Genomic DNA, 13008 nt, shown 5'->3' on the forward strand with positions numbered 1-13008 from the left:
AGGTCATGATATCATTCTCTTGGCCTTTCCTTCCACCAACTTAATTCAAAGGAACTTTTCAAATACCTCCTCCATAGGGACCTACTTCTCACTAAAACATCACTGCCACCCCACCCTCAGGAAAAAAATTCCTGTTTGATGGGGCCTTCAACTTACTAGAAGAGTTCTCTAGACTCATGTCAGAATTTTACATAAACTTCTACTAGTCAGTTGAGCAAATAAAAATGATTGGAATCTTCAACATACATTTCAACATACATTTCTGTCTTTTATTTATACTCTTCCTTCAGACCTGGGAGGGCCTTGTTGCCTGCATGTGTGACCCCATAAGATTTAAGTTTGCTTCATCACTGTTATTATATCACACAATTGATCATCTCAGAATAACTCTCTATCATCAAGAATATTCTTACCTTTGACACTGGGTATGTTGCTCACACGCTATTTTATAGAGCCAATCCCTAGTTGAATTCCAATCATGTCACATTTTACAACCAGCACGTGGCTCAGTTCAAAGACTGCCTCTCTACTGGGTCTATTCTTGAGTCAGGGATCGTCTCCATTACTGACTAGACCATATGACAAGCTGTAGAGATTGTTCAGTCTCAGCTTTTGTTTCTTCTCCCACCTTAGGCTTTATCTAGGGAGACTCTTGCCACATGAAGGATTTCACTGTTAAGGGAATATTTTTTTCCTTGAAAAGTTCTCAAACAGAAGGATACTGGGGCATATGCTCACATTTTCTAAGATATGATTACACTGATAAGGTTTCATATGCCCCCGTTTATCCAAGCAATTTAACAAATATGTACTAGAACAGTTTTTCCAGTAATATTTAAGTAATTAGCTAGTATTCGAGAAATATTTCTTTGTTAGTCTTTCAGAAAAGAACTGATTGCTAATTCTCTCTCTGACTTCTAATCACTGAGCCATTTGTCTAAGGTTGTCAGTTGAATGAATGTGGAAAATGTTCCAATTGGAGAGGTCAAGATTAAAACAGAATTCAGTCTCAAATTTACTTGGCTCTAGTGTAGAAATATATGCTCCAATTTTTCTTAACTCCTGCCAGACAAAGCAAAAGAAAAAAAAAAATCTGCTTCATCTTACCTATACTCAGAGGACTGGTAAATTAAGAATTTGTGCAATGTAGCTGACACTAGGCAGAGAATCAGCCAGAACAATGTCTAACACACAGTAGGTGCTCAATAAGTATATGATATTGAAATAACTTAATGACCCCGAGTGTAGTGACAGACATCACATCGAAACATCTGGCACCCAGCCCCAGAGTGTGCTGTCTGTTGCTTAGGCACTCTGTTCTCACACATTGGTTTATTTTTACATGCACACATTTTATTTTAAAAAATGTTTTCATCTATAATTTTAAAATCCAGCCAACTGTGCATAATGTTTAATGACATCCTATTAACAAAGAAGCACTTTTAGAAGAACCACAGGGAAGTAACAATTGCTGCTTTTCTCCTTAGCACCTGATACAAGGTTTGGCAATAGAGGCATTGACTAACAGCTCTTGCTCATTTCCAGGGCCCACAGACTGTTTCAGGAGGCAAGTATCTTTACCTGTAGCCTTATCCTCAAAACAATGGCTGGAATGGCTTTAAGTGAAACTGATACAGGTAGTATTATCATATTATCATATATATCCATTTTATAGATAAGGAAACAAGGTTTGAAATATTAAATGACTTGCATATGTTCACACAGCTAGTAAGAGGTGGAGCTAAGAATTCAGCCCAAGACTATCCACTGCAAAACTTGGCATCAGCGTGGGTGACATGAACCGACAGACCCTGCTCAGCCTAAAACCATTTCTACTGATTGACTGCTCATGGCCTTAAGATGGCCTATCAGAAGCTTTGCCTTTGTGCTAAGTATGGCCCTCTCCTCTAAAACTTGTATAAATGTGCCTTGAGATGGAAAAGCTAAGGGTCAAGAATACCCAACCACAAGGTGCCAACTGTACTCAATAATCTCTACTAGTGACAGGAAGCAGGAATGGCTTAAAAGCAATGAAGTCTCTTGGAATAGGGAAAGACCCCTGAAGAAAGGATTGGGGGAGTGAGAAGTGAAGAAGTCTTGGGGCTGTTTATAACCTGGTATCAATGATATTTTATTAATAGAAGGTTAAGATTGAAAATACAAGCTTTGCAGTGGATAGTCTTGGGCTGAATTATCAGCTCCACTACTTCCTAGCTGTGTGAACATATGAAATTTATTTAATATTTCAAACCTTGTTTCTTCATCTATAAAATGGAGATATGTGGTAATACTACCTGTATCAGCTTCCTGAGCCTGTCATAAAAAATGACCACAAAGTTGGTGGCTTAAAACAACAGAAATTTATTATCTCACTGTTCTGGAAACCAGAAGCCCTAAATCAAAATGTTGGTAGAGTTGGTTCCTTGTAAAGGTTCTGAGGAAGAATCCATTCCAGGCTTCTTACCACTTTCAGGTAGCTACAGGCAAACCATAATGTTCCCTGGCTTGGGCTACATAACTCCAATTCCTGCCTCTGTCTGCACATTACCACTTTCTCTGTGTTTCAAAGAAACACTTAGGGCTTTCCCAGTGGCTGAGACCATAAAAAATCTACCTGCAATGCAGGAGACCCAGGTTCAATCCCTGGGTTGGGAAGATCTCCTGGAGAAGGAAATGGCAACCCACTCCAGTATTCTTGCTTGGAGAATTCCACGGACAGAGGAGCCTGGTGAGCTACTGTCCATGGGGTCACAAAGAGCCGGAACTACTGAGTGATTAACACACTGTGTCTCAAAATTTCCTTCTCTTCCTTATGTGGAGACCAGTCATTGAATTTAGGGACTACTCTAATCCAGGAAGGTCTTACCTGGTGACTCAGATTGTAAAGAATCTGCCGGCAATGCCAGAGACCTGAGTTTGATCCCTGGGTTGGGAAGATCCCCTGGAGTAGGAAATGGCAACCCACTACAGTATTCTTACCTGGGAGATACCATGGACAGAGAAGCTTGGTGGGCTCCAGTCCATGGGATCTCAAAGAGTCTGACATGACTGAGCAACTAACACTTTCATTCTTTTGTAATCCAGGATGATTAAATTAAGGATCCCCAAATCAAATTAACATACTGCCTATGGACAGTAAGAATTTAATAAATGATCACTATGATTACAAACATGTTAAGTCTTCATTACTTACAAGCTTACATAGGAACAATGAAAGTCCTGCTCTACAGAAAATGCATGATTATTATATTATGAGTGTTTGTGTGCCAACGTTTTGGCATCTAGTCTCACAATATTTGTTAGATGGATTCATATTTGCTGGCCTGGTACTTGGTTATAAGATACCTTACAAATATTATTAATTCTTTAATAAGTGCAAAAGCAGTGATAAAGTCAAAAGTGATAGTACAGAGACTTGAAAGATTACTAGGAATCCTAAAATAAAGATTATATTTTAAAAGAAAGATGAGCATTCCAGACAAGATGGTATAGACTACTTTTTCTGTGCTCCCTGCTAAAAACAGCTATGAACCCTAAAAATAACTCAAGATACAGCAAAGAAAAACTCTGAAAGATGGAAGATGGACCACAATACTGAAGGAACACAAAAGGGGTAGGGCAAATTTTGAACTACCATCCCACTGAAGAAGGCCAAGAAGGCCACCAAGACCTGGCATTTCCTGACCCCCAACCTATTAAGAGAAAGGACAGCCCAGACAGGTTCACTCCTCCCCGAGATGGTACAGGAGTCCCATTGACAATATTATGTGTCCCTGGCAGAGCCAGGAAGGGGAATTAATGGGAAGTCCTACTGACAATAAATTATTTACTAGGACAAGCACTCGTCTATCCTTACCCTGCTTGAGACTCAACTCCACCACCTAGAGACGCCACACAGCTAGAAGGCACTGACAAAGAGGATCACAGCACAAGCGTCAACTGGGGAAGCATTCTTCTTCCCCATTGGACCTGAGGTTCCCCTCCTCCTCCACTCAGAGACACTGTGTGTATGCGTGTGTGTGTGCATGCAGATTGGGGGGAAGGAAGGGGGATTAGCAAGTGGATCATGCCACAATAAATGTGTAGCCTGAGGTGTACTTCATCTTCCACAGACAGAGGGGAGATTGCAACAAGATGCACCCAGTTCAGGAAGCCTATTCATCCCTGCAGGCCTAAGACTCTCCCTGCCCCCACTCACAGACAAACCTCATAACAAGCACCAAGCTAGGGAGGCACTCTTCATCCTCCACAGATAGGAGGAGCCTGCCAAAACAAGCACCAGGAAACATCATTCAACCCTGAAGCAGGAGACTCCCTTCCCCCATGTGCAAGGTGCAGAGAACCAATCCTGAGCAAACTTCTTCAGCTCCCTCATACAATGCTAGCAAGGATCAGTGGAAGCCCCAGTGGCATGAGACAAATGACAGGGACAAAAATAGGACCACAAAGGCTCTGAAAAGAAGTATTGTCATTGGAACCACAGTTCCAAAATTAGGTCAGGACTTGCATGCTAAATCTAAACAAAGTGACTACCTGTTGAAATTAAAGGGGTCCACATTCTCCGATGACTATACAGTGTATAGTCTCCCTTATGACTATACAGTGGAAGTGAGAAATAGATTTAAGGGACTAGATCTGATAGACAGAGTGCCTGATGAACTATGGACAGAGGTTTGTAACATTGTACAGGAGACAGGAATCAAGACCATTCCCAAGAAAAAGAAATGCAAAAAAAGCAAAATGGCTGTCTGAGGAGGCCTTACAAATAGCTGTGAAAACAAGAGACGTGAAAAGCAAAGGAGAAAAAGAAAAATATACCCATTTGAATGCAGAGTTCCAAAGAATAGCAAGGAGAGATAAGAAAGCCTTCCTCAGCAATCAATGCAAAGAAATAGAGGAAAACAATAGAATGGGAAAGACTAGAGATCTCTTCAAGAAAATTAGAGATACCAAGGGAACATTTCATGAAAAGATGGGCTCAAGAAAGGACAGAAATTGTATGGACCTAACAGAAGCAGAAGATATTAAGAAGAGGTGGCAAGAATACACAGAAGAGCTGTACAAAAAAGATCTTCACGACCCAGATAATCACAATGGTGTGATCACTCACTTAGAGCCAGACATCCTGGAATGTGAAGTCAAGTGGGCCTTAGGAAGCATCACTATGAACAGAGCTAGTGGAGGTGATGGAATTCCAGTTGAGCTGTTTCAAATCCTAAAAGATGATGCAGTGAAAGTGCACAATTGCACTCATCTCACACACTAGTAAACTAATGCTCAAAATTCTCCAAGCCAGGCTTCAGCAATATGTGAACCATGAACTTCCAGATGTTCAAGCTGGTTTTAGAAAAGGCAGAGGAACCAGAGATCAAATTGCCAACATCCGCTGGATCATCGAAAAAGCAAGAGAGTTCCAGAAGAACATCTCTTTCTGCTTTATTGACTATGCCAAAGCCTTTGACTGTGTGGATCACAATAAACTGTGCAAAATTCTGAAAGAGATGGGAATACCAGACCACCTGACCTGCCTCTTGAGAAACCTGTATGCAGGTCAGGTAGCAACAGTTAGAACTGGACATGAAACAACAGACTGGTTCCAAATAGGAAAAAGAGTATGTCAAGGCTGTATATTGTCACCCTGTTTATTTAACTTCTATGCAGAGTACATCATGAGAAACGCTGGGCTGGAGGAAGCACAAGCTGGAATCACGATTGCTGGGAGAAATATCAATAACCTCAGATATGCAGATGACACCACCTTTATGGCAGAAAGTGAAGAAGAACTAAAGAGCTTCTTGATGAAAGTGAAAGAGGAGAGTGAAAAAGTTGGCTTAAAGCTCAACATTCAGAAAACTAAGATCATGGCATCCAGTCGCATCACTTCATGGCAAATAGATGGGGAAACAGTGGCTGAATTTATTTTTCTGGGCTCCAAAATCACTGAAGATGGTGACTGCAACCATGACATTAAAAGACTCTTACTCCTTGGAAGGAAAGTTATGATCAACCTAGATAGCATATTCAAAAGCAGAAACATTACTTTGCCAACAAATGTCCATCTAGTCAAGGCTATGGTTTTTCCAGTGGTCATGTATGGATGTGAGAGTTGGACTATAAAGAAAGCTGAGCACTGAAGAACTGATCCTTTTGAACTGTGGTGTTGGAGAAGACTCTTGAGAGTCCCTTGGACAGCAAGGAGATCCAATCAGTCCATTCTAAAGGAGATCAGTCCTGGGTGTTCATTGGAAGGACTCATGTTGAAGCTGAAGTTCCAATACTTTGGCCACCTGATTTGGCTCATTTGAAAAGACCTTGATGCTGGGAAAGATTGAGGGCAGGAGGAGAAGGGGACGACAGAGAATGAGATGGTTGGATGGCATCACTCACCCAATGGACATGGATTTGGGTGCCCTCCGGGAGTTGGTGATGGACAGGGAGGCTTAGTGTGCTGAGGTTCATGGGGTCGCAGAGAGTCGGACATGACTGAGCGACTGTACTGAACTGAATTCTCCAGTGTAATAGCCAAAATGTCCAACATACAATTGAAAATCATTTTAAATCAGGAACTAGGAAAATCAAAACCTGAAGGAAAAGAGATCTTTAATTGATGTCAACACTAAAATGAATCAGATGTTGGAATTATCTTAGAAAGATTCAAGAATTACACATTATATTGAAGATGTGAAAAATAATTTTTAAAAATCTCAGCAAAGAAACAGAAGATTGTAAAAAACTAAATGTAAATTAAGAAGTGAAAATTATAATATGAGAAATAAAAACTCACTGAATGGACTCAATAGTACAGTGGAGAGGACAGAAGATAGAATCAGTAAACTTGAGGACAGATCAATAGAATTTATTCAGATTTTTTCAAACACACATCTGACAAAGGACTTGTATCTAGAATAAAAAAAAACTCTCAAAATGCAACAGTAAACAAACAATCCTATCAGAATATAGGCAAAAGACATAAACAGGCATTTTGCCAAAGAGGATACTTAGTAGGAAAATTAAACACATGAAAAGATATCCAATATCATTACCCATTAGAGAAATGCAAATTAAAACCAAAATGAGATATTACTACACACCTATTAGAAGAACTAAAATAAAAACATATTGATAACATCAAAATGCTGACAAAGATGTGGAGAAACTGGATCACATATACATTGTTGGTAAGAATGTAGAATGGTATAGCCATTCTGCAAATTGGTTTGGCAGTGTCTTAAATAAACTACGGCTTTGTTGAATGGCTAAGATGGTAAAGAATCCACCTGCCATTGCAGGAGATACAAGAGATGCAAGTAGGATCCCTGAGCCGGGAAGATCCCCTGGAGAAGGAAATGGCAACCCACTCTAGTATTCTTGCCTGGAGAATTCCATGGACAGAGGAGCCTGGCAGGCCACAGTTCACGGGGTCGCAAAGAGTTGGACACGACTAAGAGACTAACACTTTCACTTAAACTAAACATGAAATTACCATATGAAGGAGTAATTGCACTCAAAACATGAAAACTTAAATTCATATAAAAGCCTTATACAAATATAATCAAAACCGGAAAATAAACCAAGTGTCCTTCAACTTGTAAATGGTTAACCAAATGACAATATATTCATAACATTGAATACCACTCAGCAATGACAAGAAACAGACTATTGATAAACATAACAACTTTGATGAATCTCTAGAGAATTATGCTAAGTGAAAAAAGTCAGTCTGAAATGGTTACATACTATATTATTCTAGCTATGTAACATTTTGAAGAGATAAAGTTTTAGAGTTGGAGAACACATTAGTGTTTGCCAGGGGATCAGGTGAAGGGAGGTAAGGTGGTGGATATAATTATAAAAAGACAACAGGATGGGCTCCTATAGTGATGAAAATTGTTCTGTTCTTGGACTGTTTCAATGTCAGTATCCTGGCTTTGTTATTGTATGACAGTTTTGCAAGATACTACAACTGGGAGAAACTGAGTAAAGGGTACACAAATTCATTCTGTATTATTTCTTACAACTGCATGTAAATGTACAGCTATCTCAAAATTAAAAGTTTAAATAAAAAGAGAGGCAAGATGGTGACCATGGTACACACAAATAGAATGAATTGTAGAAACATTTCTCCAAGGCAAGAGCAAATCCTGTGATAGCAGGAAAAAGAGGAGACAAAATTGACCAAATATAGAAAGCTTTTGACAAAGCTAAATGGTGTATTAAAAAGCAGAAACATCATTTTTCCAACAAAGGTCTGTCTAGTCAAAGCTATGGTATTTCCAGTAGTCATGTACGGGTGTGAGAGCTGGACCGTAAAAAAGACTGAGAGCTGAAGAATTGATGCCTTTGAACTGTGGCGCTGAAGAAGACTCTTAAGAGTCCCTTGGACAGCAAGGGGATCAAACCAGTCAATCTTAAAGGAAATCAGTCCTGAATATTCATTGGAAGGACCGATGCTGAAGCTGGAGCTCCAATACTGATGGCCAAACCTGATATGAAGAACTGACTCATTGGAAAAGACCCTGATGCTGGAAAAGATTGAGGGCAGAAGGAGGAGACAACAGAGTATGAGATGTTTGGATGGCATCACTGACTCGATGAACATGAGTTTGAGCAAATTCTGGGAGATGGTAAAGGACAGGGAAGCCTGGCATGCTGCAGTCCTTGAGGTCATAAAGAGTCAGACCCGACTTACTGACTGAACAAGAAAGCTTTTGCTCATAGAGAGTTGACTTGTATCACTGTGGGCACTTGATGGCCTTGATGGTAGTTAGAGCCAGGGTTCAGTTTTAGAAATTGGAGATTCATCTCAGGAAACTTTTGCCTCCAGCCTTAAGCAGTTCCATAGACTCAGGGCCTGTTCCAATCTGCGCAGTATTGAAGGGACTATTGAGGGTAGTGTGAGTGTGGACATGTGGATGCTAAGGATCTCCATACATCTCTTGCGGAGCCCACCAAGAATGAGGTTACCAACTTCAGTGGGTGTTTCATGTCAATGAAACATGGGAAAGAGCTGCCTGAGAGAATAAATTCCAGCAGGTTTTTAAAATGTGACCAAATTTATAGGTTAGAAGGACTACATCACAATCCAATTGTTGGAAATGCTTCCAGGAACTTCAAACATAAACCTATGTGGTTTACTCAATTTAGACCAACACACAATTGTTCATAGGAGCAGTCTTCCAATTCCTTGCTCACTCAGAAGGAGAGGACTTTTTCTGCTTCATAGACATAGAGACATGATCCTCTACAAGATTTGCTTCTAAATTGAAGCAAACCACAAACTGTCAATCTTTACAATCCTCAAATTCTCCAACTTTAGTTTAGCACTCAAGGGAGTCAATTGGCTGTGGAGAGAGAAAGCAAGAGCCTTTCTGGAGGGGGTGGGTGGTGGCAGAAGCTCAGACAACAGAGCCTTCCAGAATGAGAAACCATAGTTGGAACATGGTTTGGGCTCCATCCAGGCCTCTACTGATGTGGGGCTGCAGAAACAGAAAACCCTGAATTCCTGACATAGTAGCTACCTTTGCTCTCAAACCACTAGTGAATGTTCTCCAACTCTGTGGCATAGTTATCCTAGACATCATTGAAAAAAGAGAAATCTACAAACATTTTGTTGGGCTGAAAAGAAAGGTTTTTTTGGCAATGGGAGACTTGGCCCTTGGAAGCAAAAATGCATTGAACATTTCTCTGTCATCTCACAGGAACTCTGAGGGGAATTTTGGTGTTCTGCTTGATATTAGGAGATAAAAAGAGGACAAAACCTTTCTCCACCCCAAATCTGGTGGTGGAGGCCTCCTCAGTGCCAAATGACACAAAAGCTCTCTTCCTTGACTTTAAAAATATGCTCTCCCACTGAGATGAGATTCAATCTGTGCAGTTAGGTAACATATTTCTTTTAGAACTTGTGGAAATGGCTGTGATGTGACTGATAATAACTGTGTAGGGCAGTGTTTTCAAAAGATGCTTTGAGGAAAAAATGTCCAGTGCCAAATAAGTTTGTGAAATGGTGCATCATCTACTTTTTAAACAGAAATTAAAGTCTGGGAGAGATGCTTTGTTAGGAATCCTGGGTAATTTTGTTTAACTTGGCTTGCCCAAAACTTGTTTGATCACCCAACTCTATATATATTTCAAAAAATTAAAAACATGACTATCGTACAAATATAGTATGCATGTAAAAGTTTAACACAAAGATTTATTTAACTTGTTAATAAAGGCATGTATTAATGCTAGCTCAAAGAAGGATCTGAGAGACTAGTATATACTGTCACTGAAAGGAAGAATGCTGAAATAAGATCGCTAAATTGCTGAAATATAAAACAGGTGAATATCTCACAAGAGAATAAAACTAGTGAAATTATCTTTTTCATTGGACAGCAATTATTTGTATTTCTACTGACAGAAATCATTGGCAACTTCTACAAGTTAACTTGCAACTGTGCAGAATCCTTACCTTAATAAATAGTAAATCAGGCAATGGTATGTTACTCTATTTTTTTATTTTTTAAAAATTTTTATTAAAGAAAAAAAATCCTTCTTTTTAAAATACTCTTCTTCTCTTTATTTTTCAAACCATTGTGTCCAGGACTGACTTTCACTAGTATGAAACGCCACCCAGAAGCAGGTCATCTACCAATGGTTTAGCACCACGTTCCCCACAAATGTGTGGTGCATGACCCGCGAGGGGGTGGCTGCCTTTCAGGCTGTGCCCTGTGTCCTACGAAGAAGGGCACTCTGCACCCAGTCCCAACGTGTTGCAGGGTGCAGGTATGTTACTCTAGAGCAATGATTCTAGTGTGCTCCCCAGACCAACAGCACCAGCATCACTGGAATCCTGTTAGACATACAATTGCTTAAGCCGCACTCAAGACCTACTGAATCAGAAACTCTGGGATAAGATGCAGCATTATGGGTTTAAAAGCCCTCCAGGGCATTCTGATGTTTAATGAAAGTTTGAGAACCACTGACCTAAAGAATTAGTAGTAAATAAATAAATAAGTAAATAAATTAAATTAATTAGAATTGATCTTCAGGCAATAAGTATATTGCCAATATCCCAGTATGACTTTGCAAAGACATGTAGTCATCCTTTTGTCTATTTCTAAATTTTGGATAAATTTTTTTAGCCTGTTTTTCAGTGTCACACTTTGCAAGGGAGTCTTCAAAACACAGATTTTAATATCCCAGCCTCTGTAGCACAGGACAGGACATGAGATCAGTGTTCTTCATACTGCAGGTCATACCATATTAATGGATTCTAAAATTAATTTAAGGAGTTATGATTCATATTTTTTAATGAAATGGAATGAGATGGTACAGATTAGAAAACATCACAGTGTATATTTAGGGTTACTATTGTTTCATGGAAATTTGGTTGCAGTGGTATAAATGGAGAGAATGTAATATGGATGGTAGTGGGATACTGTTTTAAATGCATTTATCACTACAGGTTCCAATCCAAAAAAATTTTAAATTATAATAGCACAGTGGTTCTCAAACTTTAGCCTGCATGAGAATCCACACACATGTGTGTGTGTGTGTGTGTGTGTGTGTGTGTGTGTGTGTGTGTGGAGAGAGAAAGATCTCGCTATTTAGTTAGATCAAAATAAAGTAGTGAATATTAGGGTACTATTTTAGATTTATTATAGATTAATTTAAGAAAATTATTTCATACTTCCAATCTGGTCAGAATTTGATTAATTGCCCAATACAATTTCACTTCTTTTGGGAAAATAAAGTGATGCTGCTCTTTACTTAGGTGAAGAAAGACATACTGGTAACTTGATGCTAGCAAGACAGTACAAACACAAAAAGCCAAATGTGACATTTTTACCATAAGTCTGACTACTGTGAGGCACACAGACTGATAACAAAGTAAAGCTAACAAATCTCTTCCAAGACCCAGAGCTTGGGGAATACTGTATACCATACCCTTCTTGGTGAGTAATCATACATATTGGCACCCTAAAGGCTCCAAGAAGTCATGGAGCAAAGAAATATGTTCAGTTCTGCTTAATACCACATTTTCTATCCTTTTAGGTCTGCTGCTGCTGCTAAGTCACTTCAGTCGTGTCCGACTCTGTGTGACCCCATAGACGGCAGCCCACCAGGCTCCCCTGTCCCTGGGATTCTCCAGGCAAGAACACTGGAGTGGGTTGCCATTTCCTTCTCCAATGCATGAAAGTGAAAAGCGAAAGTGAAGTCGCTCAGTCATGTCTGACTCTGAGCAACTCCATGGACTGCAGCCTACCAAGCTCCTCCATCCATGGGATTTTCCAGGCAAGAGTACTGGAGTGGGGTGCCATTGCCTTCTCCAATCCTTTTAGGTCTATGAGAACCTTTATTATCATTCACATTCATTCATAATAACTGTTCTCTGTGAAAACAGTGCAAATTACAGTATACTTTGGATTATGCAAGTTTAGGAAAATGATCTTCAAACTTTTAAATAATATATCTGCAAGCAGTATTATCCTTATATATTATTTATATTTTACATACATTGTACAACCACCATGTACTTAAGTATTATATACACTGTATAACATACATGAAAAAGAAATTTAAGATGATGGAATAAAATAATATTTTCAAAAATTTTCTATTTTTAGAAAATATAATTTCTCTAGAAAATATAATATTTTATATTTTATTTATTTATGGTATAGAAGTTCTATATTAGTATCAGGCAAAGTAGATTTAAAGGCAAGCAAAATTACTAGGGATTAAAAAGTGACTTTACATAACGTAAAAGGCTCAATTCACTAAAAGACATAAGAGTTCTAAATGTTTTTGCACCAAACAGAGCTTCAAACTACATGAAGCAAAAATCTGATATAACTGAAAGAGGAAATGGATAAATTCACAAAACAGATGAAAAAAATTCACTCCTTTCTCAGTACTTAATGGAACAATTATAAGAAATTCAGCAAGGATATAAAAGAACCGAACAAAACTACCAATCACCTGGATCTGATTGATATTTATTTATAGAAAAATTCACTTAACAGC

General features: G+C 39.0%; 1 pseudogene; it reads left to right on the plus strand.

Moving 5' to 3' along the window:
* The first annotated feature begins 4323 nt into the window (after positions 1–4323).
* Positions 4324–13008, plus strand: part of LOC138071820 (tripartite motif-containing protein 60-like) — a 42073-nt pseudogene continuing 33388 nt past the window's right edge.

This window comes from Capricornis sumatraensis, chromosome X (assembly GCF_032405125.1).
Source record: "Capricornis sumatraensis isolate serow.1 chromosome X, serow.2, whole genome shotgun sequence".
Lineage (NCBI taxonomy): Eukaryota > Metazoa > Chordata > Mammalia > Artiodactyla > Bovidae > Capricornis > Capricornis sumatraensis.